The 8,667-nt window shown below is 35.2% G+C and overlaps 1 long non-coding RNA gene across 1 annotated transcript; it reads left to right on the forward strand.

The window, feature by feature from the left end:
• Positions 1-533: 533 nt before the first annotated feature.
• Positions 534-5,615, forward strand: LOC116563280. The gene is made up of 2 exons (XR_004274318.1): positions 534-3,462; positions 4,597-5,615. It is a non-coding gene; the product is annotated as an uncharacterized LOC116563280 (long non-coding RNA).
• Positions 5,616-8,667: the final 3,052 nt, after the last annotated feature.

Here is an 8,667-nt window from a genome sequence, read left to right on the forward strand (position 1 = left end):
TCCTTAGCGTAAAACTCAGCCTAGCAGACTGTGACTTTAGAACTAGAGAACTGTGAAAATAAAGGTTAAGAAGCTAAGTTTGTGATATGTTATACAGCAAGAAAAACCTAATGCAGTCATAAGCTAATCCAGATTTAGGAGTATGACAATTTACTGAGGCACAGAAAAGATGCTTGATCTGTGTTTTGATTTGCATATCAGAAGAAGGCAAGCACAGTTCAAACTATTTTTTTTTTTTTTTTTTTTTTGAGACAGTCTAGCTCTGTCACCCAGGCTGGAGTGAAGTAGTGTGATCCTGACTCACTGCAACCTCCATCTCACAGGTTCAAGTGATTCTCCTGCCTCAGCCTCACCAGCTGGGATTACAGGCACACGCCACCCCACCCCGCCTAATTTTTGTTTTCTTAGTAGAGATGGGGTTTCACCGTGTTGGCCAGGCTGATCCCAAACTTCTGCCTGACCTCAAGTGATCTGCCCGCCTGGGCCTCCCAAAGTGCTGGGATTACAGGCATGAGCCACTGTGCCTGGCCAGTTCAAACTATTCTTGATAAATTTTATACAAATAAAATACATTTATCCTCAACGTTTCTATTATGTAAAATCACTGTGTATGTAAATACTGTTTTTACTATTCTTTTATTTCCCCATGCATTCATCACAGGTATCATGTTTATTAATAAGAAAGTTTTTAATATTGGGAAAATATCATTTTTGTTACAATATTGTCACCAAATGATCTTAATTATTCCCATTTATTATAAACATTACTTTGTACTATTTTAGTTTGCATGGTCATGTTTATAGCCCCTCACACTGCAAAGCTAGGGCTGACTATATATCACTATCATTTGTTTTCTTAAATATTTTGAGATATTAATACTGTATCTCTTCTGTTGAATTAATTCTAATTTTAAAAAATAGTAGTCAAATAAACATTACATTGCAGGGATAACTTGGGAGGTTTAGCTTAAAACGCAAAACATATGAGTCCCCCAGATAGCACTGATAGAAGAAGAAAAATAAGGAAAGCAGTTGGTAGCCAAAGGAAAGAAGAATATAGGCTAAATGAAATCGGGCATATTTAACTAAAAATCAGAAAGAGGAGAAAGGTAGTACAATGTCTGCATTAATGAAAAATGTAAGTGAATTACATGAATTAGAAAAAATACAAAGTATAAGAAGAAGGAAAAAGTTCATGGGCATTGTACCCAAATATATGCATTCTAATCCTCATCCTTTCATGTATTACTAGAGTGAATTTGGGAAGGTAAGGTTTTTTTATGAACTTCAACTTTCTGTTTGTAATAATTGAGTTAGCAATGTACTTCACAGTGTTATGTGGCCTACTGCATGTAAGTTTAATCTAGTTTGGGTAATGAGTGGTGATAGAATAAGGCTTTCTTGAGAAGTTGATATTTAAACTGAGAACTGAAGGATGAGTTGCCTAGGCAATATTTGTCAGAATAGATGGAGAGTGAATTGGGGGTGGGTTGTAAGGGGAGGATGGAGGTGAGGAAAAGGATTTAAAGCTAGTATGTTAGAAATAACCACTTAAATTGAAAGTTTAAAGCTCTGGAAAAATGATTATGCCTCTTGGAGATTTTAAAACTCAGCTTTTAACATAAACTCATATATCTTCTCTATCCCTATCAGGAGGTTTCAGGATGCTGTTTAATTGTCAATAGATGGTGATATTTATGATTGGTCTAAACGCCTTACTAGGGTCTTGTCAGGTAAATAGATAGGTCGTAATTAGGAATTTAATTCCACAGGGACCTAAAAAGGCAATCTTTCATTAATATAATAACACCTTATACCTGCCAGGTTAACCTTAATTTGCAAGATGAAGTGCTCTCTTAAAGACACAGTGACCTCTCCACTTATAAAGTGTTTTTATTTCCTAAATTTACTCTTCTTCCACTGCATTCTCCTCAGTTTCCCAGCTGTCTCCATTTTCAGACACACAGCCATACACACATATGCATGCACAACACAGACATGCACACACGAACAAGATATAACTTTAAATCAAGCCCTGAGACACTTTCAGTTTAGAGTAAGGTTAGCTAATCTGCTTTTGCTCTTGCTGTTGTATGATTATTACAGTTAAGGATTGACTTGCACACCAGCCACTTTTGCAGTTTGAAGGTGGATTAGTGTTGCCCTGTTACTTCAGTAAGTTCTCTTATAGCTAAACTTGCTTTTTGAATTTAAACTGCTTTTGTTATTTCTACTTGATATTGGATTCACAATAATTCAAAAATTGATTTAGATATTGTTTAATAGATAGGAAATAACAAGCTTAGTTTTGATATTACAACAAACTGTGACCTCAGTCAGATAACTTCATCTTTTTGGGCCAAGATTGCTTACTGATAACAGATAAGCTTGAATAAAACAATGTCTTAATTCTATTCAACATTCTGTGATTCTGTGAGCTAAAAAGTCTGACAACACCAAAACCATTATATTCGCTTACCATCTACATACACAGATTTTATTATACTTAAATTATAGGTTCCATCACACCAGTCTGTAATTCTGTTTTATATATTGTTCTAGGACTTTGCTTTAGACCTCCTATCACTTCTTTGATTAGAAATATATCTTTATAAACCATGATGCTATCCTTGTTTCAGATTTATGTATCCAAGGGCAAGCTATATATCTCCAATTATAGGTATCACAAGAAACTCCCACCTCATCTTATGCAAAATTGAAGCCTGGGGAGCCTGTGCTCCAGTGAATTTTATTCATTCTAAGTGTTGAGAACTGCTGTTCTAGAGCGAAAGCAAAAAAATAACTTTATGTTAATCCTATCAGTCTCCAGTAGGACATTCCTAGGATATTAGAGACCTAGGAAAATTGGTTTTCTTTTCTGGCTGAATTCCTGTACTTGTAAACTGTTTGAATTTAAAATGTATTACAAAATTAATAGAACACATTATTTATTGATTTAATGACTTATTGATAAATATTTAAATTAATAGCTAGAGAAAAGCTACTTGATCTTTGTTTATTGCCCAATCAGTGCATAAGGATTTCATACTATTAAGGAAATATTGATTCCTTTTTGGTCCAGGAATCATTGCTTCCTCTTCTTAATTGAAAATGTAGTATTACCAGTTAATTTCATATCTCCCACTGCAAGAAAAATGTGACAATGCTATTTTTACTCAAAATGACATTGCTCTTTGGAATCTTGTTCATATTGAAATAATATAAATGTCTTGCCTCTGCAGTTCCCTAATACCATTGATTTAATGCTTATTACATTATCCATTATGTGGAATCATCTACCATACGACTATGAACATTCTATTCCAATGCCTGTCTCAAAGTTTGTTAATATGTTTTGTTGGTTATGATCAGCAATGTAAGTTTTACCCATGATATATAGGGAATTTTGTGCAATATTTAATTTATGGACATATTAAAATTACCAAAGGAAATTCATATAGTGTAAATGTAGAATAACACATCTTTCAGTAGCATTGGACAAGTTCTCAATCCCTTCAGGTCATAGTCACTAAATTCCTAGAGTGTGATATTTTTCAATATTCACCATATCTTACATCCCACTCCAATGCATGAGTAGGGTGGAGAGGTGAGGGGGACTCAGTAGAGAGAGAGCAGCAGTCTTGTTCACATAAGGAGTACCCATCCCATGTACTCTATGGCTGAAGATCATGCCAAGAGAACATAAGGCCACCACATAAATTAGAGGCATACGAGAACAACTATTGGAAGGGCCATTAGGATTATAGAGTTATAGCCTTAAAAGCCCCTGGAGAAGTTGTATGCAACAGTCCCTGGAGAACTGCCTGAAATGCTGTACATGGAGTTTGGGGTAAGCAGCCAGTTTGCCATCAAGAGTAGCAACAGTGGGTGCCACAAGGTAAAAGACTACTGCTGTTACCCAAGCCGTGTCCTGGTGGTAAAGAAAAGAGACAGCCCTATAATAGGAACAGATGCCAAGGTGGATGAGCACCAATATGTAAGCCCTCATATGCTTGGTTCGAGTCCAAGTGTTGGCATTGGACCAATTGTAGGCTAGAGCCCTGAACTTGCCATGCCCATGAGTGAGTGTCACACCAAATCAGCATGACAGTACCCTTCTGACGACCTAATCTTATGTAATTCAAATAAAACAAAACTTCTACTCTGGATAGCCAGAACTGGGGCCAGGGCACAAGTACCGAGCTCCTTAAGACATATCGAATATAGAGGTTTCTGAAGGTTAACTTTATGTGTAAACTTCACTGGGCAAAAGAATGTTCAGATAGCTAGTACAACATTATTTCTGGAGTGTCTATGAGGGTGTGTCCTTATGAGATTAGCGTTTGAATCAGAAGACTGAGTGAGGAACAAAGAAGATCCACCCTTGCCAGTGTTGACAGGCATCATGCTATCCTTTGAGTATCCAAATAGAACAGAAAGGAGGGAGAAAGGTGAATTTTGTCTTCTTGAGTTAAGATTCCTGCCCTCAGACAACCTGACCTCAGATATCGGTGCTGCTGGTTCTTGGGCCTTTGGACTCTGAGATTTACAATGGTTTCCTGATTCTCAGACCTTTAGCCATCAATTTCCAGCCAGAAGTTATACCATCAACTCCCTTGATTCTCAGACTTTCTGACTTGGAGTGAATTATATCATCAGCTTTCCTGGCATTCTAGCTTGCAGAGAGCATATTGTGGAACTTAGTTGTCTCCATAATCATATGAGCAAATTTCCATAATAAATCTCTTGCATATCTGTATGTATCCTATTGGTTCTTTTTCTCTGGGAAACCATGACTAATGCAAAGGTCAAAGATAATCCTTCAAGGATCTGGTCCAGGATGGTAATGCCAACCTTGGCCACTCCCAGGTACTGGAGGGGGCTTAGAAAATTTTGAAGAAAGCACGCTGATGCACCAGGAATACCCTCAGATGTGGGCCAAGAACAAGGACCCTCTTTTCCAGGCTAAGCATGGTCCTGATCCACCATATAAAAGTTATATTTTTCTGGTTATATCTCCTAAATATTTACTTCATTCTCTTTCCATTCAACCATAGCTCTCCTATCATAAGCTGTATACTGTACACTTTAGGAAAAATAAATATATGTGGCTTTTTATTTGTTTGTTTGTTTTTAATTCTCTAAACTTCATGACTTTGCTCATTCTGCCCTGACTTACTTTCTGTCCCTTAGCTTAGCTAACTCTTAAACATTTTTTTTAAGTTTCAGTAAGCATAGAATGATCTTGGAAACTTTGTTAAAACTATATGTGCTTGGGTTTATTTCTGGTCTTCCATTTCTATTCCATGAGCCTGTATGTCTATCCTTACGTCAGTATAACAGTTTTTTGATTACTGTAGCTTTACAGTAGGATTTGAAATCAGGAAGTGAAAGTCTTTCTACATTGATTTTTCTATTTCAATAATGTTTTGGCTATTTGGAGTCTCTTACACTTCCATATCAATTTGAAGATATGTTTTTCTATTTCAGCAAAAAAGGCCATTGGAATTTACAGGAGTTATGTCGAATCTTTATCTCACTATATGGGAAAAGAATAGTTTCTTCCACAAATGGTGCTGCTACAATTGGATAACCACATACAATCACTCCATATGTGAAAATTGCTTCAAAATGGATCAACAGCCTACATATAAGAACTAAAATGACGTAACTCTTAAAAGAAAGCATACAGGTAAATCAACACAACTTCAAATTAGCAATAGATTCTTAGGTTTGGCACCAAAAGTATAAGCAACAAAACAGAAAAAAGATAAATTTGACTTAAATAAAATTTAAAACATGTATCAAAAGACATTATTAAAGTTGTGAAAAGACAACATAGAGAATGGGAGAAAGTACTTGCAAATCTTCTATCTGATAAGGTTTACTATCCAGAATATATTAAAGAACCCTTACAACTCAAAGATAGAAAGATGAACAACCAAGTTAAAACATGGAAAAAGGACTTAAATAGTCATTTATCTGAAGAAGATATACAAAACACCAAAAGGCAAAGGAAAAAAAAAATGTTTGACTTCATTGGTAAAGAAATGCAAATGCAAACCACAGTGAGATACCAGTTCATACTCAGTAGGATAGCTTTAATAACACACAAACAAACAAACTGGAAAATAAATGTTGTTAAGCTTGTGAATAAGTAGGATGCCTGGTACACTGTTAATGGGAATGTAATATGATACAGGAACTGTGGAAAATACTTCGTGGTTCCTTAAACAGTTAAACATGAAATTACCATATGACCCAGCAATTCCACTGTTAGGTGTATATATCCAAGAGAAATAAAAGTATATGTCTACACAGAAAATTGCACACAAATATTCATAGCAGCATTATTCATAATAGCCAAAAGGTGAAAACAATCCAAATGTCCATCAAGATGGATGAATGGATAAACTGTGATATGTATGCAATGAAATATTAATTAGCCATAAAAAACAAAAAAGTACTGACAGTGCTACAATTTAAATTAACCATGAAAACATTATTCTACATGAAAGAAATAAGACAGAAAAGGCTTCATATTATGTGATCCTTTTTATGTGATATATCCAGAATAGGTGAATCTACAGAGACAGAAAGCAGTTGAGGTTACTAGGGAATAGAAATTGGGGAAAATGGAGAGTGATTACTTAACGAGTACAGAAAGTTTCGTGGGGTGAAGAAAATGCTAGTGGTTGCACAACATTGTGAATACAGCAAATGCCAGTGAATTGAGTACTTTGAAATGATTAAGTGTATGTTTTTTGAATTTCACCTCAATACAACAACAACAACAACAACAAGGTACAATCATATATTACCTATACCAGAAAACATACCTAGAAAGCAGCCTGGATTAGGTTTTCCTACTCATGGCTTCTGTAATATTCCTTACTTATCACCATATAACACCTTGTAAAATTGTGTTGTAATTTAATGTGTCAACTTACATATATATTATACACTAGATTATTAATTCTTGAGGGCAGAGACCATATCATTACCTGGTGCCTCACAAATAGTAAATACTCAATGTTTGGTTTACTTTGATGGTGTTCAGGCTACTAACATAAGATATATTTTTAAAACAGTTTGTCTATGTTGTTTTAGAAACCTAATCATTGGTCAAATATTTCATTTGAATTCTATTGACTGTCTTATAAAACACCCTGAGTCTATCTTTTATTGGTTAGTATGGTCTTTTATTATTTGAATGCCTGTTAGTCTCTGATTATACGCATTTAAAAAAAAAAAAAAAAACACATGTAGCTTACATTTGTCAAATGTTGCTTTATAACCTTGAATGATGTGCCTTTATATATTTATATGTTGCACTACATAATAAGTTTCTATAATGCAGAGCTTTTTTTGATGAATTATCATCAGTTAAGTCCCACTTCCAATAATGAATCTGAAACCTGAAGATCCATGTGTTCAGTATGATAGAAACACAATTTCAGTCACATTATAGGAATTCTCCTTGACTTAATGGGATGTTGTCCCAACAAACCCATCATTAAGTTGAAAACAACTAGGTAGAAAACGTTTTCAGGCCGGGCGCGGTGGCTCACGCCTATAATCCCAGCACTTTGGGAAGCTGAGACAGGTGGATCACGAGGTCAAAAGATCAACACCATCCTAGTCAACATGGTGAAACCCCGTCTCTACTAAAAATACAAAAAAAAATTAGCTGGGCATGGTGGCACAAGCCTGTAGTCCCAGTTACTTGGGAGGCTGAGGCAGGAGAATTGCTTGAACCCAGGAGGCAGAGGTTGCAGTGAGCCGAGATCGCGCCATTGCACTCCAGCCTGGGTAACAAGAGCGAAACTCTCTCAAAAAAAAGAAAAAGAAAAAGAAAATGTTTTCAATACACCTTAACTACCGAACATCATCGCTTAGCTGAGCCTACCTTAACAGAGTTCAGAACACTTACATTAGCCTACAGTGGGGCAAAATCATCCAACAAAAAGCCCATTTTATAATAAAGCATTAAATGCCTCAGGTAATTTATTGAATTCTCGACTGAAACTGAAAAACAGATGGGTTGTATGGGTACTCAAAGAACAATTTCTACTGAATGCATACTGCTTTCACACCATTGCATAGATGAAAAAGTATAAGTTGAACCATCATAAGTCAGTGAATACCTGGACTTACAGAAAAATTGAAAATTAACATTTTTTGATTAATACATAGTGAAAGCAGATGGAAAAATATAACCTTTGCAAGTATGTGATGCCATTTTTAATATTTTTTCCTGAAATATTGGTATCCTACAACAACTGAAATTGGTATCCTATACAAGAACTATTTTTTAAAATTAGTTTCAATTATTCAGCTCTCTTAAGTTTGTCTTTTATGTTCTATATTCTGTGTCACCACTTACTAAATCTTAATACTTTTGTCAGTGAATTTCATACATATTTAGTTCTTTTTCTCTCCCGGTATCAGCTTGTGCCAGCCATACCTAGATTACCAATATCTACTTGTAATTCATCTTAATCATTCCATCACCCATTTCTCAATTCAGAAACTACTCCTACTATTTTCTTATAGTCAAGATATTTTAAACTCACATAAAAAGTTTTTCACAATCTGATTCCACATCATCTATTCAAGTTTTTCCAACTTCATCATTCATTATTTTCTCCAAAACTTTTTTCTCAA

The sequence above is a fragment of the Sapajus apella genome, unplaced genomic scaffold (assembly GCF_009761245.1).
Source record: "Sapajus apella isolate SASKATOON/1434 unplaced genomic scaffold, GSC_monkey_1.0 scaffold2, whole genome shotgun sequence".
Lineage (NCBI taxonomy): Eukaryota > Metazoa > Chordata > Mammalia > Primates > Cebidae > Sapajus > Sapajus apella.